General features: G+C 36.6%; 1 long non-coding RNA gene across 2 annotated transcripts in view; it reads right to left on the bottom strand.

The window, feature by feature from the left end:
• Positions 1–417: 417 nt before the first annotated feature.
• Positions 418–26241, bottom strand: part of LOC116597851 — a 47779-nt gene continuing 21955 nt past the window's right edge. For both annotated transcript variants that reach the window (XR_004288807.1, XR_004288808.1), the window contains 2 exons: positions 1886–2016; positions 418–458 (listed from right to left, as the gene is read on the bottom strand). This is a non-coding gene — a long non-coding RNA (uncharacterized LOC116597851). The remainder of the gene's footprint in view (positions 459–1885; positions 2017–26241) is intronic.

Genomic DNA, 26241 nt, shown 5'->3' with positions numbered 1-26241 from the left:
AGCTTCCCATCTCTCCCAAAAGATTATATTCTCTTCAGAATATATTGTTTAACTTTAAACCACTATGACAACCAACACCTTTACGGAGCCTAACACATTGGTGACATCAAACTGAGAGCCAACAGGTGTTCACTGAATTAGAAAACAACCAAGAACTATTTATTTTGTGGCTCCAAATAGGTTAAACACTCCAAACACTACTGCAAATTCCTAGGTAATAAGGGCTCCTTTTGAAATCTAACCGTCTACCTCCTGAGTCCAGAAGTTGTTAATCTTCTGAGTATTAGAAATTAGCACTGGTAGGGCACCTGGATGGCTCAGTCGGTTGAGCGTCCAACTCTTGGTTTTGGCTCAGGTCATGATATCATGGGTTGTGGGACTGAGCCCAGCAACTGGGCTCTGCACTCAGCCGGAAGTCTGTCTGGAAGATTCTCTCCCACTGCCCCCATCCTTTCTCTCTAGGAAAAAAAAAAAAAAGAAAAGAAACAAAGAAAGAAATTAGCACTGATGTGCACCATCCACTGAGCCCAAACTCCTTCAATAACCACAACAGCACCCCGACATGCTTACCAGCAATGAAACAAAATATTTCATTCACCTCTTCCTGACATTACCTATAGCTCTTATTGCTTCCTGCTTTGAGGAAGTCAGAGTTTCAAGAATGTTATTTTAAATCCTTGTTTGACTATTTCACCATCCCTTATTTCCTCTTGTTAGAAATTTTCTATTTCTAACTTAATATTAGATTCCAAAGAATAAGTAAACTTACTTTACTTATTCAAAATTATAAATCCCTGTGTAACATTTGATAACTGCACCTTGGTTTTCAAATCTTTAAAAGTCTTTTCATACATAACAATGGGAGAAAAAGATTAACAGATCCTTAAATGGGGACAGAGAAATAAAGTGTAAACTGTTGCAGTTAGAACTGAAAATCAAACTCCAAGTCTACCATAATAAAATAAATGCTAAATATCAGCAAAATACTATTCATTGAAAGCTACTTGTTATTCCTACAAAAATTATCCATCTTTGAACTTTAGGACCTAACATGGTGTCTAGTTTATAATATGTGAGTTTAACTAAATTATACACAGTATTGAATCAGGTACTAAGGAGAGTTATGACAGAAATTGAGGAGATTTATTTATTAAGAAATTTGCACTTTAACAAAACTGCAATATGTAACAAATGTAACATGAGTATTGGAGCATTTATGAATAACACCGGATACAAAATTAGTTTCTTTACTGGAAAATGTCTTAGAACATTTAATACACTCAAGTGCACTGAAAAATGTGGACAGAATGAGCAGAACTACCCAAATTTAGTTGACCACGAATTTCTTTCCCTATCCCTCCAAAAGAATACTTTTTTAAAATCTTTCAAGACAACAGTTCTCCATAAAAACAAAACAAAACAAAACAAAACAAAAAAAAATCTTTCAGAAAGTGATGAACCAATATAATGGCAGTGATTAAAACAAAACATAATTAAGCAAGAAAAGATTCACATACAGAAGTACTGAATTGAGTTTTGACATGTTTGGAGAAGATGGAAGGCAAGACTGTCATGGGTTCTTTAACTCTCACATAGTAGAGGTACTAAGAGTGGAATAGAGGTTAGCTTGACCATTGTGGTATCAGTAAACCAAAGCTAGCAAGAAAGGAGTGTTTAGGTAGAACTTACTAGAGGAGGTGAGGAATAGCAGAATCTCTAAAACAGAGGTTCAACAAAGATTGTGCTTGTGGATATATTTATATTGATGTGATTATGGGTACATGTTCAAACTATAAAAACATGAAAATAAATGCAGTTTGTTACTTACCCTAAGTCATATTAATCTAGTACTGTGTCTTGCTACTTCAAAAGTGATTTCCCTTACCTGTTTGAGAAACTAAAGTCATCTTCCACACTGAGGGCCCATTTGGACAAGTTGAAATGCATTAGAGCTTTTGTATTTTTTCACCAGAAGGAGGAAATATGAAGTATGTGGGAGCTGGGGATTGTAAGAACCTAGGGAAAATAAGAGAAAAAAATGATAAATAATATGGTGCCTTGGTGTCATGCTGCTAGACAGTCTTAAGGATAGGTCTTGAAACGTATATGGATGAAAAATTACATTCAGAGATAATGCTGGTATTTTCCAGTAAAGCTCTGAGATTATAGGCTCTGGCATCTAAATAAAAATTTGAAATTAATATGAAAAAAGAAGCCACTCCATCACTGGTCTAAATGAGAGTGGCCACATCTGGTGAAGCCTGCAGAGCACTGGCCAAGCAGTGGTAGACACCCTTGAGGCCAGTAGAGAGCCCAGAAGCTGCTTTCCCAGAAAGGCTTCAACTGCAGTGGTTACAAGGCAATCCCTACCTCAAGTGATTTGCTGGCAGGATGGTTAAAGAAATGAGTGGGCTTTCTTTTTTTTTTTTTCCTTCTTGGACATAAGAGACATCGTGGAGATTTTTTCAGAAATAAGTGGTGCTGATGATGGGGAGTCATGCATAGAGAAGAGCCTTGATTATTTTTTTCTTGTCAAATTTTTATTTAAATTCTAGTTAGTTAACATACAGTGCAACACCGGTTTCAGGAGTAGAAATCAGTGATTCATCACTTACATAAAACACCCAGTGTTCATCATAACAAGTGCCCTTCTTAATACCCATCACCCATGTAGGCCAGACCCCACTTGCCTCCCTCCATCAGCCCCTCATTTGGAAGAACCATAATTATTTAGCCTTAATGTTAATGAAACTTTATATGAACTTACAGATTGGTCAGACCAGGTAATATTTCTCTAAGGTAAAAATACAGTGTTTCTATACAGTGTTTGAGGTCATACTTCTAGATCAATAATTGCAAATACTAACATCTACAGGAGCTGTGCAATAAACATAAATGTGGGTAGTGTACCAGGTATGACACAATAGGTACAAAACACCTTGTGGGGTGCCTGGGGGGCTCAGTGGGTTGAGTCTCTGCCTTCGGCTCAGCTCATGATCTCAGGGTCCTGGGATGAAGCCCCAAATTGGGCTCTCTGCTCAGAGGGGAGCCTGCTTCCCCTGCTCTCTCTCTCTCTGCCTGCCTCTCTGCCTACCTGTGATCTCTCTATATATATCAAATAAATAAATAAAATCTTAAAAAACAAAGCAAAACTACCTTGTATTCAACCCAGCATCACTCTTGCTAGACATTATGTTTTAAAACACTATCCAGGCATAGCATGAAGGCTATATATAAAGCTAACAGACCTCTACTGTTTCATATTTGCTCTCAATGTTTCTTTTAATCCTTCAATTATTCCCCATGTCTTACAAATAAAATCTACTTTCATTAGCATGTCACTGAAGGGTCCATCATAATTTACTCTTATCACTTTGTCTTCATTTCTCATTGCCCCTCATTTATACTCTAGAATCTAGTTAAAAATACATGATAAATGAATAAATAATAAATTTCCTTTCCAAAACACTACTAAAAGCATGGATGTGACAAAATGTACATAACTTCTCATCAAGAGTTTGATCCAACATTTCTCTGTGAAATGGGCAGCGATTATAGAACAAGAATATGAACTAATTGATGCTACAAAAAAAGAACAGCTCTATTATTATGTACCCAAACATGCAATAGAGGAGTACCCAAATACATAAAACAATTAATAACAAACATAAAAGAACTATCTGATACTAACATGATAATCATAGATGACATTAACATCAATGGACAAATCACCTAAAGAGAATATATATGAGGTAACAGTGGTCTTGAGTGACACACTGGACCAGATGGATTTAACAGATATATTCAGAACATTTCATCCTAATACACTAGAATACACATTCTTTTCACATTGAACATTCTCCAGAATAAATCACATATTAGGACACAAAACAGGCCTCAGCAAGTAAAAAAGGATTAAAGTCATACCATGCACCTTTTCTGACCACAATGCTAAGAAATTCAAAGTTAACCACAAGAAAAAACCTGGAAAACCCACAAGTACATGGGGGCTAAACAATATGCTACTAAACAATGAATGAGTCAACTGGGAAATCACAGAAGAAATTTTTTAAAAAAGCATGGAAATGAATGAAAATGAAACACAACAGTCCAAAACCTTTAGGATGTAGCAAAAGCCATCCTAAGAGGGAAGGATATAGCAATACAGGCCTAACTCAAGAAACAAGAAAAATCTCAAATATACAACCTAACCTTATACTTAAAGGAGCTGGAAAAAGAACAGTAAGTAAAACCTACAGTCAGCAGAAGGAAGGAAATAATAAAGATTAGAGCAGAAATAAATGATACAGAAACTAACAAAACAAAACAAAACAAAACAAAAAAACAATAGAACAGATCAATGAAACCAGGAGCTGATTCTTTGAAAAAATTAGTAAAGTTGATAAACCTCTAGCCAGACATACCAAAAAGAAAGGAGAAATGATCCAAATAGTCACAAATAAGAGAATAATAACCCAACCAACATCACAGAAATATAAGCAATTAATTGCAAGAATCATATGAAAAACTGTATGTCAACAAATTGGACGACCTAGAAGAAATGTATAAGTTACCAAAACTGAAACAGGAAGAAATACAAAACTTGAACAGATCAATAACCAGCAAAGGAATTGAATCAGTAATCAAAAATCTCCTAACAAACAAAACTCCAGGATCAGAAGGCTCCACAGGCAAATTCTACAGAACATTTAAAGAAGAACTGATATCTATTCTCCTCAAAATTTTCCAAAAAATAAAAAAGAAAGGAAAATTTCCAAAGTAATTCTATGAGGCCAGCATTACCCTAATACCAAAACCAGATAAAGACACCACTAGAAAACAGAAATAAAGACCCAATATCCCTGATGAAAACAGATATCAAAAATTCCCAACAAAATAGTAAACCACATCCAACAATACATTAAAAATATCATTTGCCATAATCAAATGGGATTTATTCCTGGGTTGCAAGGTTGTTTCAATATTCACAAATCAATCAACAAGATACATTACATTAATGAAAGAAAGGATAACCATATGATCATTTCAATAGATGCAGAAAAAACACTGAACAAAATACAACATCCATTCAATGATAAAAATTCTCAACAAAGTAGGTTTAGAGGGAAGATACCTCAATGTAATAAAGGTCATATACAAGGGGCGCCTAGGTGGCTCAGTGAGTTAAGGCCTCTGCCTTTGGCTCAGGTCATGATCCCAGGGTCCTGGGATCGAGCCCCGCCTTGGGCTCTCTGCTCAGCAGGGAGCCTGCTTCCCTACTCTCTCTGCCTGCTTGTGATCTCTGTCTGTCAAATGAATAAATAAAATCTTAAAAAAAAAAAAAAGTCACATACAAAAAACGCACAGTTAATATCATCCTCAATCAGGAGAAACTGAGAGCTTTTCCCCTGAAGTCAGGAATAGGACAGATGTCCACTCTATTTTTATTCCACACAGTACTGGAAGTCCTAGCCGCAGCAATCAGACAACAAAAGGAAATAAAAGGCATCCTAATTGGAAAGGAAGAAGTCAAATTTTCACTATTCACAAATGACATGACACTCTACATAGAAATCCAAAAAAAACTCCACCAGAAAACCACTAGAACTCACAAGCAAATTCAGTAAAGTCGCAGGATACAAAATCAACATGCAGAAATCTGTTGCATTTCTATACACCAACAATGAAGCAGCAGAAAGGAAAATTAAGGAATCAGTCCCACTTACAATTGCACCAAAACCAATAAGATACAATAAATCTAACCAAAGAGGTGAAATACCTATACTCTGAAAACTATAAAATACCGGGGAAAGAGATTAAAGACAACACAAAGAAATGGAAAGACCTTCCATGCTCATGGATTGGAAGAATAAATATTTTTAAAATATCTATACCACCCAAAGAACCTACACCCAAAGAACCTAAATTTTGTCTCTCAAAATACCAATAGCATTTTTCACAGATCTAGAACAAGCCATTCTAAAATTTGTATAGAATCACAAAAGACCCTGAAGAGCCAAAGCAATCTTGAAAAGAGAAAGACAAAGCTGGAGACATCATGATTCCAGACTTCAAGTTATTTTACAAAGCTGTAATCACCAAAACAGTACAGTACTGGCACAAAAATAGATACATAGATCAACAGAACAGAATTGAAAACCCAGAAATGAACCCCCAATTACATGGTCAATTAATCTTCGACAAAGCAGGAAAGAATATCCAATGGGAAAAAGTCTCCTCAACAAATGGTGCTGGGAAAACTGGGGAGCAACATACAAAAGAATGAAATGGACCACGATACACAAAAATGAATTCAAAACAGATTAAAGACTTAAATATGAGACCTGAAACAATAATAATTCTGGAAGAGAATATAGGCAGTGACTTCTTTGACATCAGCTATAGCAACTACGTTCTAGATACATCTCCTAAGGCAAGGGAAACAAAATAAAAAAATAAACTGTTGGGACTATATCAAAATAAAAAGCTTTTGCAAGCGAAGGGAAAACAATCAACAAAACTAAAGACAACCTATGATAAAGGGTTAGTATTCAAACATAAGGAATTTATAAAATAACATCCCCCAAAACAAATAATCCAATTAAAAAATATGCAGAAGAGGGGCACCTGGGTGGCTCAGCAGGTCAAAGCCTCTGCCTTCGGCTCGGGTCATGATCCCAGGGTTCTGAGATCAAGCCCCACATCAGGCTCTCTGCTCAGCAGGGAGCCTGCTTCCCCGCCCCCACCCCCACCTGCCTCTCTGTCTACTTGTGATCTCTGTCTGTTAAATAAATAAATAAAATCTTTAAAAAAAATAAGCAGAAGATATGAATAGATATTTTTACAATGAATACTTACATATGGTCAAGAGACACATGAAAAGATGTTCAACATCACTTACCATCAGAAAAATGTAAATCAAAATGAGATATCACCTCACACCTGTCTGTGTGTGAAAATCAACAACACAAGAAGAAATAGGTGTCAGTCAGTGAGTATGTGAAAAAAGAGAAACCTTCTTGCACTATTGGTGGGAATGCAAACTGGTACAGCCACTCTGAAAAATGGTATGGTGTTTCCCTGAAAAGTTAAAAATAGAACTAGACTATGATCCAGCAATCGCACTATTAGGTATTAGTAATACACTAATTCAAAATGGATACATGCACCCTAATGTTTATCATAGCATTATCTACAATAGCTAAATTATAGAAACAGCCCATTAAGTCCATCAATTAATGAATAGATAAAGAAGATGTGGTACACACACACACACACACACACACACACACAGGAATATTATTCAGCCATAAAAAAAAGAATGAAATCCTGCTATTTGCAATTACATGGATGGAGCTAGAGGGTATAGTGCTAAAGGAAATAAGTCATTCACGGAAAGACAAATACCATACGATTTCACTCATATGTTGAATTTAAGTAACAAACCAAATAAGCAAAGGGAGAAAAGAGAGAGAGGCAGACCAAGAAACAGACTCTTAATTATAGAGAACAAACTGGTGGTTACCAGGAGGGAGGTGGATGGGGGGATGGGTTAAATAGGTGATAGAGAAAAGGAATGTACCAGTGATGAGCACAGGGTGATGTACGGAATTACTGAATCACTACATTGTACACTTGAAACTCATATTACACTGTTAGCTAACTGGAATTTAAATAAAAATTTTTAATGGCTCAGTCATTAAGCGTCTGCCTTTGGCTCAGGTCATGATCCCAGGGTTCTGGGATAGAGCCCTGCATCGGGCTCCCTGCTCAGCAGGAAGCTTGCTTCTCCCTTTCCCACTCCCCCTGTTTGTGTTCCCTCTCTCACTGTATCTCTTTCTATCAAATAAATAAATAAAATCTTTAAAAAATAAAAAAATAAAAGCTTTTAAAAATTAAAAATGGGCAAAGAACTTGAAAAAATAAAGAATTCCAATGAATATTGGGATTATTTTATATTTCTTTACTTGCCAAAAATAAATATGATTTACACAGGGATGTTCATGTCACGGTAATTTTGAACATAATATGATCATGAGATGTAAAGCACTATATTCTGAGAACCTCTTCTGCAATGTTTGAACTAGAGTGGCCCTGTTACTTCTGAGAGGAAAATGAAGTTTCTCTGTGAAGGTCCAGCTTCAGTTTTCTTTCTTTTTTTTTTTTTTCTTATCTTTTAATGTACAGTGGTGGCATAAATTCTGGTCAATTAACATGTCCCAGACTGATATTAACTCTGATCAGTCCAGGATTCAAGCTTGAGTGGGCATATTAGGGATTTGTAGGAACCCTCCCTCCTAGCCAAGGGACTAAGAATCTTTTCAGTAAACAAAGAGAAAAGACAGCACAGCTATGTTTTAAGAACAGTATGTCAGTTCCAGAGGAGCAAAATTTCAAAGTATAGCATTCAATCAACAATCATTTACTGATCCCTTATTTTGTATCAGATGTTATGAAAGATGCCAGACACGCAAAGGTAAATAGGAGCCATTTCTGCCCTAAGAAGTTCACAGTCCAGAATATTGGGAAGGTTACAATATGTCATATCATCATACTTTTTGTGGGGGTTAGAAGCAAGCCACGTGTTCTGTGAGAACACTAGGAGCAGCATCTCCCCAACACTGGGGAGCTCTGTGTTTGGTGCTTCTTCTAGATTCTGTCCTGTGGGCTTCTTCATTTGGCTGATTTTAACTGTATCTTTCCCCTCTCTTACATAAGATATAACCATAATAGTTTTCAGTAAGTTCTTGGTAAGTTATCAAACCTGAGGGAAACCCCTAAGTTTAAGTTTATAGTTTGTGCTGGAAGTGAGGGTAGCATCATGTGGGAACTGTTTCCTCTAACTTACATTGGACCAAAATTCTCACAAAGGATAAGAGTTAAGCAAACCAGAGAAAGAGAAAAGCAAATGAAATACCATTTACTGAGAGTAAATGAAACATCTCCTGAGGATTTCCAAATTATTTGGGAGAAAATTGAGGGCTAAATTGAGGGCTAAAATTCCCCCTGAGTAGGTAATGGTGTGGCTAGAAATTACTTTAAAATTATTGCCATGACTGTATTTTAATCATTTATCTAGTCTAGTCTGAGAAATACAGCATGCACATAACTGTGTACATTCTATTTCCTGTCATGACTAAATAAGCTCCTCTCAGGTAAACCCTTCCATAGATAAAACTACAAAAATCTGCATAAAACAACAACAACAAAAATAAAACTACTTGAAGGCTCTGGAGAGTGAACAAAAGTAAGATGGTTAGTGAAGAGAATTCGATACTTAGATGAAGGAAATGTCATGATATGTTTCCTATTTTTTTAAACAGGTTTTTTGGTTTTGTTTTGTTTGTTTGCTTGTTTGTTTTTAACCCAAATGCAGGCTGCTGCTATGAGGGGCATAATATATGGGATGGCTAGAACTTAGATAGAAAGACATGGTCTGAAGACTTAAACCACTGGACAAACTTTAGGACAACTACAACTGCTGGAAAGTGGGGATGGATTAAGAGAGAAAGCCCTCACTTCATGTGGGGGAACCTGCAATTCAAATGACAGCCTACATCTTAGCAGAGACACTAGGGCTAGGAATACTGACATCCTTCCTCCTTCATGAGTTGAAGGGAAAATAATTGGTGACACTGGAATTCTATATCTAGTGAAAATATCTTTAAAGAATGAAGACAAGGGGTGCCTGTGTGGCTCAGTGGGTTAAAGCCTCTGCCTTCCACTTGGGTCATGATCCCGGGGTCCTAGGATCAAGCCCCATGTGTAGGGCTCCCTGCTCAGTGGGGAGCCTGATTCTCCCTCTCTCTCTCCCTCTGCTCTTTTTGCCCTGCTTGTGCTCTCTCGTTTTCTCTGTCAAATAAATAAATAAAATCTCAAGGAAAAAAAAAAAAAAGAATGAAGGCAAGATATATACAGGGGGGTGCATGCCAATGAATGCCATGTAAGTACAAAATTACTTGCTACTTTACCTCAGCTTGATTCCCACAGAAAATCTGTTTCTGAACTTGCCTCAAAAACTGTCGATTTATAACTGTTTATATAAAGCATTCTCCATCCTCCACTCAGTATCATAAGGTTTACCTGCTGGTTTATCCATTATGTCAACATGTTTATAGACCTTATGGGATTGGGGATCCACCTTTTATATCTTTTAAATACTTGCCATGATTATGCCATTGCCTTTATGAACGTGACACACGTCACCGCCCTCAGCAGTGTTCTAATATCCCACCAGCAAGTAAGTAGATGATACTTTCTCTTAAAGAGTAAGGCAAGAAAAGAAAGGGCTTGGGATTTCTTCAATATCTTGAGAACCTTATGCAGAAGGACATCAGAATGTTGTTTACAGCAATGTTAAAAAAATTAAACTGTTTGGCACTCTGATATAAACATAGAGCTTTAAATTTATATCAAGTGTTCTGAATTTCTTTGACAAAATAATCATGCAAATATAGCATATTTAGATAAAATGATACCCTAAATAATCCACATGTTCTAGACACGTTCAATATGATGATAAAAATCAATATAAACATTGCTATATCCATTTTTTCTTTCCCTTTCCCAAGTCTACCGAATTAACTTTTTTTTTGAGAAATCTGATACAGAGATATTTTTGTTTTCTCTTGGCACAAATATTAATCCTTTATGAAACAAAAACTAAGTGTCGCTTATGCTTGGAATATTTGCTAAGACTCTTGAAGACTATTTTCCTTTCTTAAACATCTGGTGGTCAAACCAGAAATGCTAACCCACTTCCAAGTTTGAGAAGCAAAGTAAGCAGAAATCTTTTCACAATGATGCTTGTTTCTGTTTCCAGGAATCTCCACTAGCATTTCTGGTGGGAGTTCTGACTGCAGGACTGAGAAGGCCCTGTGGAGAATTCTGTTAACTGCAAAGGGCTCAGCCAAATAATGTTTGGGGAGCTTCGACTTTGTGGCTTGGTTTTCTACATCAACCTTCTCATGTTACGTTTATTAGTCTTAACCCTGTTGTGAACTCTGTAAAATTGAAGAGTCATTTGAAATCAGCATTTTCCCACCATGTAAGAATTCTGTAATCACAACCCACACACTACAATTGCACTTGATCTTAGCCAAAAGGCTGAGAAGCAATACACACACTACAATTGATGTGTTTGCAAAGCTTCTCTCACGTTGGTCATTTACATCCTCTTAAGTCTCACTGCCCTGAGTGATTCAAGAAACAGCCCCTCACTACTCGTTTGAAATCATCAAATTATTTTTTCTTATTTTAAAATTTTTAAATCCAGCTCTGTTTTTGAAACTCCAGTTATATATTATAAAATGGTTCAGTGTGATCGCTGGAATTGAAACAATGTAAGTAAACACAGTAGCACTTAAAAGCTGCTTCTTGCTGCTCTCATCTATAGCCTCCCTCCTCTTCTGCTTCACCAGACAATGTGTTTTATGCTTATCCAATAGCAGCTACCCCAGTAAGTCTTCCATATACCTCAGACTCACAATTCTAACATGGTATGATTTTTCCCATTTAAAGTTTAAAAACTGAAGACTTAGAGAAATAAAGCTCTAAGGTTGCATAGCTAGTAAGAGTAAACCTAAGATCTGAAACATTCCATTACTTACACTACACTGTTCCCCTATTGTTCCCCATTTAAAGTTTAAAAAACGAAGACTTAGAGAAATAAAGCTCTTAGGTTGCATAGCTAGTAAGAGTAAACCTAAGATCTGAAACATTCCATTACTTACACTACACCATTCCCCTATTGTCTCTCCTTTAATAGAAAGAGGTAATATAGAATATTCAAATCCTATGTATATATGTCTGTGTAAACTATGTATGTTTACACAATTATAATATACATTATAATCATACATTAGAAGCATATAATTATGTGTATAATATACTCCTATAACATATATAAGATGTATGTTATACTGTGAATCACATTAAATATTAGAAATTATATAAGATTAAATTAGAAATTATATAAAAGATATTTAACATTAGAAATTACATAAATTTAATCCAATACATACATTATATATGCAATGCTTATGTAATTACAGCATCTGATGTCTAAGAAATTTATAAATCTGGAAGTGTGAAGTCTTGAGAATCAAGGTGTTCTGTAGATATAACTGAATGGGAGTCAGTACATTTTAGTCCTATCTCATACTTTGAAAACATCCTTAAACCAGATCTGTATAGCACCTCACATTATGATTGCTTCTCCCCCAAGTCTGTCTGACTAATAATGGCCCAGTTAATTATGCCACCCTAGAAGAACTACGACTATATCCGCCAATAGTAGATGTGGCAATAATTTTTGTTAAAGAAAAATGTATTAATTACAATGGAAAAATAGAATAAAATTTTACTTATAAGACTAGTCATTTTACTGAAAAAATTGTTAAGTTATGGTTTGGTAATACAGAAATATGATAACTTGCTGGCAAATGTATTGCTAATTTTTTGATGTTGATGGAGATCTAACAGTATCACCCAGAAGAGTATACAGCAAATAATATGTATCCGCTATGATTAGTTGTTTCCTGTGCTATACTGGTTGGTAAGTATTTTTACTAGTAACCCTTTTGCATAATATATACAGCTCGAATTTCCTGTGCTTGTGTGGTAGAGATAAAGTTTTATAAATGGCCCTAACACACTTATTTTAAACATTTGGTTTAGAAATAATAGCATACCTTTTCTTTGTGGCACCTTTAATTCATTTTTAATCTACATCAGGTTAATTTAATATTTGGGCTGGATAAACTTGTTTCTGCCCAGATAAAAGTACACAGTCTAATGGAACATAGTATATTTAAATAAGGAAGACTGAAGGCTATTTTTATTCAAGAACTTTTTATTTCAAAGGACTGAGATCAGCTTTTAAAAGATCCTTTGATTTTTAATAGGCATGCACCAGCTTGGATATCCAAATACCTGTTTTGACAAATAGGTTTCCATTTTCTCTGACAGCAAAGAAGACTTAAAATGTAAATTTGACAATGTGAATCTTTTATTGGATAAGCTGATGCTTGGTTTTTGTTTTTGTATTATTTATTTATTTATTTATTTTTATTAAGATATAATGTATTATTAGCCCCAGGGGTACAGGTCTGTGAATCATCAGGCTTACAAACTTCACAGCACTCACCATAGCACATACCCTCCCCAATGTCCAAAACCCAATCACCCTCTCCCAACCCCTCTTCCCCCACCAACCTCAGTTTGTTTTTTGAGATTAAGAGTCTTTTATGGTTTGCCTCCCTCCTGACAAGATGGTTTTGTGTTTTTTAAGCTGAGATCTTAACTTGCCAGAAATGGGCTCTTTGTTCTTATCTTTACCATTTCATAATAGTATAGAATATATAGCAATGATTTCAAATGGAAATGTTGTTTTCCACTTTGCTTTTTTGTAGAGCAGGCTATTTCACTAGACATGAAATAAGTGATCCAGGCAGAGTATAAAGGAAGTAAAACTAATAAGCTCTAGTATTTAAAAAAAAAAAAAAAAAGTGTGAAGCTAAGTTAGAAGTGGGTGAGAAAAATGTATACAAAATAAATACAAGGACAAGCATGAGAAGATTTGCAGGCATTAGTTTACTAATAGGTGTGAATATAACTTAAAATGCTTGCAGAAAAAAGTGTAAAACAGGGTGTAAAATAAATTAAATGCATGTTTACAGCTGTGATTCCTAAAACAACAACAACAACAAAAACTCTTGCCAACCACACTAAGAATCATTGGGCCTTAAAAATACTGCCTACTCAGAAATAATGTAATTTCCATAGTGATACCAGTAATAGTAGTCTTTGAAAGACTATACACATCCACATTGGGTTACTGACTAAGAGCTGCCTGGAGCTTCCAGCTGGGCCATTTTGATATCCCAGAACTCTGCTGTGTTTGACTTACAGTTGAACCACAAAGAATCACACTATGCATTTCATTCCCAAGAGACAGAAAGTATGTCTAAGTGGGAAGACACAACTTAATTTATAATCTGGAAGGAGTGTGGAACACAGAATTTTAAATGATGGGTAAATATTTGAAATTTTTAGTTCTTTTCTTTAGATTTGCTTTAATTTTTAAAGCTACAGTTAAATAAATTTCCATAAAGATTTTAGGTGCTTGCTTTTGAGGTTCTTTTCTACCATGTTAATTGAAACATTTCTGATATATGTTCTTGGTAAAATAAAGATCATGGGATTTGAAATCAGGAAAAGTAGGTTTAGTTCTGGCCAAACTCTAACAAATCATTTATTTTATGTGAATCTAAGTTTCTTGGAGCTAATAAAATTTCTCAAAATTGTTGAATAAGTCAGACAGATGATAATCACAATTTAATTAAAAAAATTTTTTTAACATATTTTCTAAAAGATTTTTTTATTTGAGAGAGAGAGAGAGAGAGAGGAAGAGAGTACACATGCAAGCAGAGGGAGGAGCAGAGGGAGAAAGAAAATCCTGAAGCAGATTTCCCTATAAGCACAGAGGGGCTAGATCCCAGGACCCTAGATCATGACCCTAACCAAAATTAAGAGTCAGCCGCTTACCCACTGAGCCACCCAGGTGCTCCAATAATTACTACTAAAGAAAAAGAAAAAAAAGAAAGAAAGAAAGAGAGAAAGAAAGAAAGAAAGAAAAGAAAGAAAAGAATGGCACTAGACTTGGTGTTTTACTCTTGTAATTCTTTTAAACCTCAAAATTCCCAGGGTAAGGGTTCTTCAGATTTCACTTTTCTGATGAGAAATGAAGGCATAAAGAGACAATAATCAGCCACAGCTCACACATGTGGTGGGTGTGGGAGCCACAAATTAAACCCAAACCTATTTTATTTCAAAGACTATGCTCTTTTCACTATGCCACCTTACCTAAAGGATATGACAGCATTTTGTAAATTAAAGAACTTTATTAAATGTTATAATTGAATACAAGGGTTAGTGATTAGAATTATTTATCACTAAATATAATCAAAGAACCCTTTGCTTCATATTGTGAGCATGATGTGGTAATGCACAGTAGCCATTTTTTCTTTCCACTTTCTATCCTGGTTGACATGTAAAGGAAAGCTCAGGAAGAAATCTGTGACAGTTATTTCCTTCCCTTTTGGGCCAACAGTCAGACTATGTTTCCCAGCATCCAGATCAGTTATGGTGGGCAATGTATTTAAAGTTCCAGATGATGAACTGTGGGCAGAACTAATGCACAGAGCCTTCAGGGCTGGCCCACAACACCTTCCATTTTTCTTTTTTCCCTTAGCAGCTGTTCCAATGCCAGAGATCCAGGAAAGGATTCCAAAGCCCTTGAGGGGGGGAGGGTGGGGTGGGGCGCAGAACTAGACAAAAAGAATTATGTCCTTAAATAGCTACATGAATTAGATCTTCTGCTCTACTCAGACCATGCCATCCACACTGCGCTGGAACTTGAGCAATAAACTTTTGCTGTGTGAAGCCACTCAGATCTGGGAGTCATTTATTAGCGCAATTAGTCTGAGCAGACTCATACAAGAGTATACCTAAGAAATGGTTTATTAAACCAAATCAGTGGCCCATTTAGTTCAGGTACCTGTCTCACTTTTGCACAGGGGGCTGTTACATAAGGATGATGTAGTAATAATTACAGCAGCTACCACTCTATAAAGTACTTGTTCTGTGCTAAGTTTATATTTAAGTGGTAAATACAAGCCATTAACCTCAGCTTTACATATATTATTAAATCTTCACCCTATCGTGTAGGCACTATTCATTATTTTCACTTTAAGAAAAAGAAGATTCTAATTCAGTTTGAGTAACTTGCTCAAATACAATTCATTCTGACTCCCAAACTGAAAGCCGACATCCATTGTACAGGAAGGTTCTATTGGCCTGGAGTCTTAGATGTTCTGGCACAGAGCAACTGATATTTTGCCAATGAAAAAAAGTAAATGTATTCAGAGTAAGCTCATCTGAACCATACAGATTTAACTCAACTCCGCTAATATGCATGTCTGTGGATGCTGCCGCCTCAAATCTGGTTTTACAGCTTTCCTTTCTACTGAGCATCTCTTTTAAGCTGTGTGGTTTGTTTTTGTTTTTGTTTTTATTTGTCTACTGTTCTGCTTCTTTGAGGGTTTGGGGGTGGGGTTTTTTGTTTTTGTTTTTTTTTTTTTCCTTCTGTATTTTGTTTTTGTACCTTACCAAACATTGTTTGGGTTGGTTTTTTTTTTTTTTCCCCCCTCATTTTTTTTTTTCTCTAAGTTCTCATAGGATATTATGTAGTTAGTTAGTTGGTAATAGAGTAGAATGGTTGGCAAAAAATATACAACATATGTTTTTTTAACAATTGTCCTTAAATAGCTGTAAATGCTATGCGGTTTTGATAACTGATTTAACCAACTTAAAATTTCAAAGCATGTGCATCCACACCCATTTTGACCACCTATAGATTTAAAATCGACATCAGTTTACAAATCAGTTTTATTGATTATTGGTTTCAGGTTGTTAGTCCGTGGAGATTTCAAATTTCTGCATTCTTAAAGCTCAGGATTGCATCAACTTCCCTTCCTCGACCTCAAATTTTCATAACAAATTTTGCAGCAATTAAGGCGTATAGACAAATACACCGAAGGGCAGAACATTTGGATTGTTTATAATGCAGTGGAGCAGAAAGGTACTTGATCTGGTGATTAAATTAAAACCAAATATGGCTTCTTTTGAAAGTTTTTAGCATCTAAAATTCTTCACCTCCCAAAGTGCAATATAAAAGCCATACATATATTACTCTACAAGGCATATAAAACAGGAAAAAAACTTGCATTGTACATACACACTACATATATATGTTATAAAAAGAAATTGACAGTAGTGACTTAAAAGAAATAGGGCCTCAATTACATTTTAATGGTACACTAGCAATATGCAAAAATCAAAGATGTGATAATACCAAATCATATTTCTATGGTATAACTTAATAATATAATAAAATGCACTACACTAAGATGTTAATGTCTCTTTGAGTGTAAGAAACAAGGGCTTTTTCAAAAAGAAAAGAAACAAAGGCTTTTTTTCTTCTTCCTGATTTTCTGGATTTTCCAGTTTTCCAAAATAGAGTTCTATTCAAATAGAGAAAATGACTTCCGCTCAAAAAAAGAAATGAATAAGGATAATATTTTTACCTTTCTGTAGTTCATACATCTAACTATAAGCTCTACTGATTTGTAGCTTTTAAAGCATTTTCTCATTTAATATGTCTTTTGATCCTCTCAAGAAAAGAGAATCCAACAAATGAGAAAAGTTAGCCTCAGAAATAAAGAGAAATGTATTAAGATTGCCCAGATGTTAAGTGGCAGGGACGCTTTTAATTTTATTTATTTATTTTTGAGAGAGAGAATCCCAAGCAAGCTGTGCACCCAGCTCAGTGCAGAGCCCAACACGGGGCTTCATGACAGTGAGGTCATGACCTGAGCTGAAACCAAGAGTCAGATCCTTAAGTCACTGAGCCACCCAGGCACCCCAGAATGGCAGGGACACTTTTTAAACAAATTCTGGTTGTATTTTGAGTACTGACTATTTTGTTGAAAGGGGCAATGACTTACGAAGAAGGTCCTAACAGGAGGGGTTATCAGGAAAAAAACCAAGAACACTGACTGAGTGTGGACTACATGCCCCACTGTATTATAAGGGCCGCAGAGAGACTGGCCTTTAATCTTCTATGACATACTTAATATTACCATCTCCATTCTACGAATGGGGAAACTGAAGCACAGAGAGGCCAAGTAAGAGGGTCAAAGTCACAGAGAGGCAAGTGGCAGAGACGGGATTCAAACCCACACGTTCTGACACATTCTGGGTGGGCAGATTCTGACTAAAGTGCTTTTCTAGCCTGTTGCCAGCATAAGCACACCAGTCACCAACAGAACTCATCAAGTGTCAGGTTTCCTTGAGACACCTGAATGGTTAGGAATTAACCCATTTTCTTTCTTTCTTTTTTTTTTTTTTTAAGATTTTATTTATTTATTGGACAGAGAGTGAGATCACAAGTAGGCAGAGAGGCAGGCAGAGAGAGTGGAAGGGAAGCAGGCTCCCCGCCGAGCAGAGAGCCTGATGTGGGGCTCGATCCCAAGACCCTGAGTTCATGACCTGAGCCGAAGGCGCCCCAGGTGCCCCTGACCCATTTTCAATCAGTTCATCAAACTACAATCTTTTAAAACTTATTATTTAAAAAATCACATTTTTTAAAAGCAACTTTTAGTTGCTTTTTAACAGGTGAGGGGAAAGCAAAGGATTCAACAGCAAAATGTATGTGCTTCAACAACCTTCTTGAAACCCTGTCCTTTATGGAGAAAAACTGATTTTATTGCATGAAAATACAAATCAGCTGGCTATATTAATCATGAACCAGATTCGATAGCAGAATCAACAATAACAGAATCATTACCGGATTCTGAGGTTACAACATAGGAGCCACTTCATCCCTTCCCATCTACCTATAGAGCTAACATCCAGGCTTTGGTTTTCTTCTCTCTCAGGGCTGTAGCTGTCACCATTTTAAATGCGAGAGCCCGGAAAGGTATAGGGGTGGGTGTGTGTTTAACAAATACACGTTGACAGAAAGAGAGGGACTTTTTACAGGCCTTGTCTTCTTGTACCAAACCCACAAATGGAGCAGTTTTACCTTGGACCTCACTAGTCTTTGCCGAAAATAGATTTTCTGGCCCATGACACCCATTGAGTCAAAAAAAGATTTTTCTTTTTTTAATCTTCAAGTTATATACAATTAGATATGAATTTAACCACTTAGCCATTCCAGATTACATTTCTGGGTTCCTACTGGGTATAAACCAAGTGAATATAAATAATTATCTATTGCATTCACACTTGACCACAGTACACCCAATAAGAACAAGCATGGAAGAGTACAACCAGATTCTAATGCAAACAATAAGCCTTGGGTTTATTTCCTTTAGACATCTACATGGAATTTAGTGAATCAATTATTAAATATTAGTGTCCCTCCTGGAGTGAGATAATCTACTAGCTTCACTGTTCTAAGTATTACCTATTCACTTCCTTTGTCTGCACTGATTTTTCAGATAGAGACACAAGATAAATTGCCTGGTTAGGTTTTAAACCCTTTACCTTGAGGCATTTTCTTTGCTATTCCTTTTCTTCTTCTTTTTTTTTTTTTAATCCTTGCAAATTTAGACACCACAGAAAACTGTTATTTGCCTCATAATGGCCTCTTCAGCATGTTTCACAGTCTTTTTGTGGAGAATAATGACATAATGATAGTGTTCTCAGACCTATATTTTCTACTTGATAAACTAGCAATTATATGATTAAAGCATTTTTAGAAACTCACATTAAGTATATGATACCCTAGAAACCAGTCCATCATGTAATTACACAGTCAGGAGAGAAATAATTTACATAACTAAAAACCATCTGAAACAGTATTCATTACCAGTATGTGATTTTTTTCCAGCAGATTAAATATTGTAAAAATATTTACTTAATTACAATATACTTTCAATATTAGTTAGGATTATCAATTCTGAATTTCATGAATTGTGTTTAAACTTTCATTTTCTGTCCTCCATGAAAGGAAGTTATGCCAAGCTTTGCTGAAAACATGTGCTCATGTGCTGGATACATTAGGACCTAGACAGAAAAACCTTATGCTTTCTTTTCACAGATCTCATACCTATAGAAAACAGAGAAAGGCAGGCAATGCCTAGTTATTCAAACTCTATGGGGAACATCAAATTTTGCCCAGGACCTGTCTTACATATATCTTACAGGAACATTTGACTAGATCTTTCTGATTTTTTTTTTTTTTGAATGTCAGATCATTACACCTACATTGTGATGAGTTAGAGGAGATACAAACATATCTGTTACCATTTTCTTGGGAAACAGGAAAGATGTTCAGTGGGCACCCAAGAGATTCAAACATCATAAACTGGGAAGACCCATTCTTTTTTTTTTTTTTTTTAAAGATTTTATTTATTTATTTGACAGAGAGAAATCACAAGTAGATGGAGAGGCAGGCAGAGAGAGAGAGAGAGAGGGAAGCAGGCTCCCTGCTGAGCAGAGAGCCTGATGCGGGACTCGATCCCAGGACCCTGAGATCATGACCTGAGCCGAAGGCAGCGGCTTAACCCACTGAGCCACCCAGGCGCCCCGGGAAGACCCATTCTTAAAACAGAATGCCTCCTTTTACTTTTTTGATCAATTTCCGGAAGAACCAGTTACTTTGCTTTCCCCGATTTCACTGAGGAAAATGACAAAAATTACAGAGTATATCCTGAAACCTAACCCTTCAAGGGCAAAGTTTCACACACCCAAACACAGGAGGGAGTATTGCCGAAAAAGTAAGCTATTAAAGTAAGGGTGCCAAACCATGTGTATTATGTTGACAACTGTGTGTTTAAGAAAAACAATATATATTATTAATTATCACTGTACATATGCACAAGAAACCTGTGACAGGGTTACCTTGTTCGTGTCCATGGCAGAAAAAGATGTGTGAGAATTAAGCATGCAGGCAGGAAGCCAAAATGACTTTTCATGAGTTTTTGTATACCTTCTGATTTTGAATCATTTGAATGTATTATGTACTAAAAAAGCACGTTAAGCTTTAAAAAAGAAAAAAAAAAAGAAGAAAAGATCTTCTTGATCCATGTGTGGAGTAGGTAAGAAATGTAGACCAAGTGTGTTCTTTGCTGTGATGCCAGCTGAGTTTTAAGAGCAAAAAGATAGCAAAATCAGATGCCTCTTCTTACTGGGTTATTCCACCACCACTGCCAGCCCTCGATGACACTGGGTCCTAGGGTTCTTAACTCTCAGAAGTTAGAAAACACACCATGTTCTATGTTTGATTTTATTTATTTACTTGATAGAGAGAGAGCACAAGCAGGGGAGCAGCAGAGGGCGAAGGAGAAGCAGACTCCCACTCACTGATCAAAGACACAGGACTCGATCCTAGGACTCTGAGATCATGACCTGAGCTGAAAGCAGACACTTAACAGACAGAGCCACACAGGTACCCTCACATTTTATGTTAATAATGATAACAACACAGCCAAATCAGACCACTACAAGGCATTTGGGTGTCCATGTTTGGTGCTCAGCAAAATCATAAATACTACTGACAATTTCTAAGAGACATAAGGAGGAAACCAGCCACGACCAACAAGTAATCACCACCATCCTATATAAAAGCTTAACCTTGACCCTCAGCAAGGTAATATGGATATCCCTTCTTAAAAACTCTGCTACCTAAAGCACCAAAAAGGGCTGGAAGTAAAAACAAAGATGGCAATGAAGAACATACACTATAACAACATTGCTGATTTGGCCAAACTTAAGTGCAGTTATCTGGTTTTTCCAGATTTGTACTTCCTGAGACATTCACTTTGCAACTGAGAACTCATCAACTCTGATGTTAGGACATGCAAAAAAATAACTGTTAGTTTGTATAAAGGGTAAAAATGATGAAGATACCATCTGACACTGGAATAAGGCTTCACAGAACTCTCACTTAGAAAACCTCATGGCCCTGTCATAACTCGGGAAATTCGAGAGGCTGGGGATCGTGAACTATGCAGCCGGTGAAGTGCTGGTTTCAAGGCTGGTTAAGTGGGAGGCCTACTCACTACTAAGGGAGGCCTGGTAAGATGCCTTGCCAGGTCTTCTGAGCTCCTGTTCACTGCTCTGGTATACCTCCTGTCTTCTCAGCCTCTGAGTTTTCTCCTTCCTCACACAGCAAAGGCTTTCACGGTTGTGGAAAGTAAGATATAAAATAAAGTTTATTGTTCTGCTGAGGAAGGAGTCCAAAAGCATTTTTGTTGGTTGGTTGGTTGGTCTCTCCTGAAATTTCTTTGTAGAGGTCAAAACGGTTAAGAAGGAACTGCAGTGTTTTGCAAAATGAAACACACATCGATTGCAACATTTGCACTTTCAACTCAGAACTTAAGAACACCGTGTCCTGTAATTTTGATTTTAGATAATCAGCTGTAACTACTGATAGAACTCCTGGCTGACCTTGTCATTTTACATCTAGGGATGCTTTAATGAAAAAATCCTGAAATGTTTCTTTATTCTATTTCTGCAGGCTCATAAAATTCCCGTCTTCCTATCCACCATGGGAGATGATGTGGAGGCTTATCCGTATAATACACTATAGAAAAGAATCAAAACTTGAGGGGAAATCTAAATCATATTATAGTCTTGGCAATTCAAATAAGAAAAAAATACAACCTCGAAGAAGTCTGTTCTCAGTTTATCTGCCCTGCACTTTGGTATATGCTGGCAGAATTTCACTGCACCCTCCAAGGCCTTCAAAGTAAAATTTTTGGAGGTCTTCAGGTCAGGGAGGCTACCCTGTTGTCACTAATTTCCTGTGCTAATATTACACTGAAGGTGTTTTGAATCGTTTGGTGTAAACAGAGCAAGATTAAAAAGGAAGCTTTTCAAAAACAGACTTTCAGAAAAGGAAAGACAATAAACATGACATTAAAAATGTCAGCATTTGTGCCTTGACAATATGACCTATCATAAAAATGCCATTTTAATTGTTTTACCATATATTTAAACATTTTGTATTCACGGATTCCCAGCAGCTAACAATAAGAGAATAGTGTCAAGCTCGGTTTGAGACCATTTTTTACTAGAAATCATACTAATGAGCTGTATTGAAAATGTCACTAATCATACTTCCATTGCAGTCTTATAAAGTAATGACTAACACATATAAAGTTGGGGCACCTGGGTGGCTCAGTGGGTTAACACTTACATATAAATTATACAGAAAGTAAATGTGCATGTGTGTTTAACTTGATGGGTCAACTTTTTTAATAAAAAACAAAACATTTCAGTTTTTCTCTTTTTCGTAAAAGAAACCATGTCTAATGAATTTTAAATTCTACTGAGAAATGAAACAAAACAGAACACAATGCAACCAAGTGTTTCAGCATATGTTGACTAGCACACAGGTCCTGTCGTTGGAACCTTGTCAGAGAAGCAGATTATCCTGTGATCTGGGGGTAACCGAGAGGCCCTGTGATAACGAGCCTGTGTGCTGATCTTGGGGTCAGAAGATGGGGAGTGCAGCCCTGATCTAGCCATCCGCTCTATGCTTGAGAGCTGAATCCTCACCTTCACATCTTTAAAATGGATATCATAATTCTTATTTTAGGCAGTATTGGGGAGAATTAAATTCAGCATGTAAGTGAAAATACGTAATAAACTGTAAAATGGCACATAAATGGAAGGCATCATATTATTAGTAATACCTGAATTTTAAAGCCAAGGACAATATTGGGATTGTATTGTACACATTCAAACAATACAAAAAATGTTAAAAGTGAGTAGACAGAATAAAATAGGCTACTATTTTCCTTTTTATTCATTTTTTAAAAAATGTAATACAGATGATATTCATACTGGGAGAGGAGCAAAACATCTGCACTCACTGTTTTTAAAAGACTGACTGATTGATGACTGAGAAAGAGAGTGCAGTGGGGAGGGGCAGAGGGAGAGAGAGAATGTCAGGCAGACTGTTCAGCAAGCTGGATCTCTCGGCCCCAAGATCATGACCTGAGCTAAAACCAAGAGTTGAATGCTTAACTGAGTCACTCTACTTATTCCTAAAGATAAGTTTTCATCCCAGGCACTGCACTTATTTTCAAAGGTAAGCTTTCATCTCCTACTCCTACTTCTTAGGCGAAACACAAAATGTTCATCTTCTACTTGCTCAACAAAACAGATACTAGTAATGTTATTTTTTTTTTTTTCCAGCATAACAGTATTCATTATTTTTGCACCACACCCCGTGCTCCATGCAATCCGTGCCCTCTATAATACCCACCACCTGGTACCCCAACCTCCCACCCCCCGTCCCTTCAAAACCCTCAGATTGTTTTTCAGAGTCCATAGTCTCTCATGGTTCACCTCCCCTTCCAATTTCCCCCAACTCCCTTCTCCACTCTAAGTCCCCATGTCCTCCATGCTATTTGTTATGCTCCACAAATAAGTGAAACCATATGATAATTGACTCTCTCTGCTTGACTTATTTCACTCAGCATAATCTCTTCCAGTCCCGTCCATGTTGCTTTTAATCTCACAAAGTAATGTTATTTTTAATAAGGCAGCATAGAAGTTGGGTCTTTGACTCTTACGAACCTCTCGAATCCTCCTAATTCTGTGAATGTGGGTACGTTCCTTAGATGTTTCAGTTTCTTCACTTGTGAAAAGCAGATAATAATAGTACCAAAGCCTCGGAAGACTTATGAATATAAATGAGTTATCAAAGGTTTAAAGTTTAGTACACTGTCTGACACCTAGTAATATCTCAATAAACATTTTTTGGTTACAATATGATTATATATTTCCTCCCATAGGCATTTCAGACATGCTGACCGCTTTTCAAACTCTATTTGTAAACATCAAGGAGCTAAGAATGCACCCAAGATTCATCATCTTTCATGCATGAGTTAGGGCCCTTGCCCTGTAAAGTCTTTTCAGATGAAATCTAAGCGATCCTGCTTTCCAGTGTACCCAGTGAACTTGATAACCAAGATCAACTCACCGAGCAGTCATATTTTCTAGTCTTAAACCGTCACAACAGACTTAGTAAATGTTTATTCCAAATTCTTGCTATGTGGCTTCATTTCTTCATTCAGTTAAAAAAAAAAAAAAAAAGCTCTGGAGTCCCCAGTCACATTCCAAGCACTGTATTTGGTGTTGGGATATAAAGTCACACAAAAATAATTTCTGCCTTCCTGTCTTAAGAAAGATAGATATTAATCCAAATCACTCCACAAAATGAATATAAAATTACAACCGTAAAATGTACTGTAAAGGAGAAAAATCTAGCGCTTGTGGGAGTCTGACATTAAAGGAAAAGGGAAATTACAAATTACATCCATGGGAAAGCTTCCCTAAGGAAATGAAAACTGAGTTAATATCAAAAGAAAGTAGAGTTAACAGGAGAAGTATAAACTACTGCACTGCAGGTTTAAGGATCTGGGTATGGGTAGGAGGGACCTTGGGCCTTTGTGGGCCTGAAGGGAGACGGGGGAGACTTGACTTCGGAGTAGGAGAAGCATGGGGTGGATGGCACGAAGCTGGGGGCTGAGCTGGGCCCTGAAAGCCATGATAAGAAACAAAGGAAAACCACTGAGGAATTTTAAGCCTGGGTACGTGGTTGGTTTTGAGGAGAGGAGGAGGTTGATAGGATCCAATATGAATTATGTGTGTGAACAGTTTAGAGGGGGTCAGAGCAGATGTGGAGAACCATATACATGACTGTTGCTGGGGTTCAAGAAAGAGAATGTGAAAGCTTAGATTAGGGCAGCTGAGCTCGATGTGTTTATAAGTGATAAAGGAAGAGTTTGGTTTCCCAGAAAACATACGTTCTTCTCCAATTGCAAAGTCACATTTTTCATATAAAGCCATTTTTCTTTGAAATCCTCCAGAGAATCCAAGTAAAGGCTAATGGTGAGTAAAGGATTTTTACAGACATTTGAGTTCTACAAGGGAACTATCAAAATGCCCATTTCTAAATAATCAGTACCATCTCCCTTTGGTGAAAGCCAAAGTATTACTGTAAAACACGTATTGAAAATGAACCAAAGGAAGTAATTTCCATTGAAATACTCTTTTTAGCACAAAACACCATGGGTAAACAATTGCTTATGAAAAATGAGATAAAAGAGCAGTAATACCTTTGAACTGAAGCTGAAAGAAAGACAAACACATTCAGGAAAGGGAAAGGATCGTAGGAAACAGATCCAGGAGTAATAATTCTAAAATAGCCAATGGCATCATTTTGAGAATCTGCCAGAATACTATCTACTGCCATAGGATAAATATCTCCCATAGTCTGGCCACTAAGCAACCATACCTAAGACATAAAAGTAGCATATACAATAACCACGGCACCTTCATAGTATCTCACACCCACTGAATTAATGCAGAAATACACACATCCCCCCCCAACACACAGACACACACACACACCAGCACACAAATAGCACTGAAATGAATGAAGCTCACACATATCAAAGGATTAAGCAGAAAAACAAAAAGGACAGCCCAAAACATATCTTCATTCTGCAAAACAGACATGCAGGAACATCCATTACAATTTTCTCTAAGACAAATTGTATTTCTCAACTAAGAGGGGGAAAAAATGAAATCATTGGCAGCCTAGTTCTCCCTGAGTAGAAGTGATACATTAATTTAGATCATTGTGCACATTGAAAA

Source organism: Mustela erminea, chromosome 8, assembly GCF_009829155.1.
Source record: "Mustela erminea isolate mMusErm1 chromosome 8, mMusErm1.Pri, whole genome shotgun sequence".
Taxonomy (NCBI): Eukaryota; Metazoa; Chordata; class Mammalia; order Carnivora; family Mustelidae; genus Mustela; species Mustela erminea.
The sequence above is the reverse complement of the archived record's forward strand: the minus strand, read 5'-3'. Positions and strand labels throughout refer to the sequence as shown.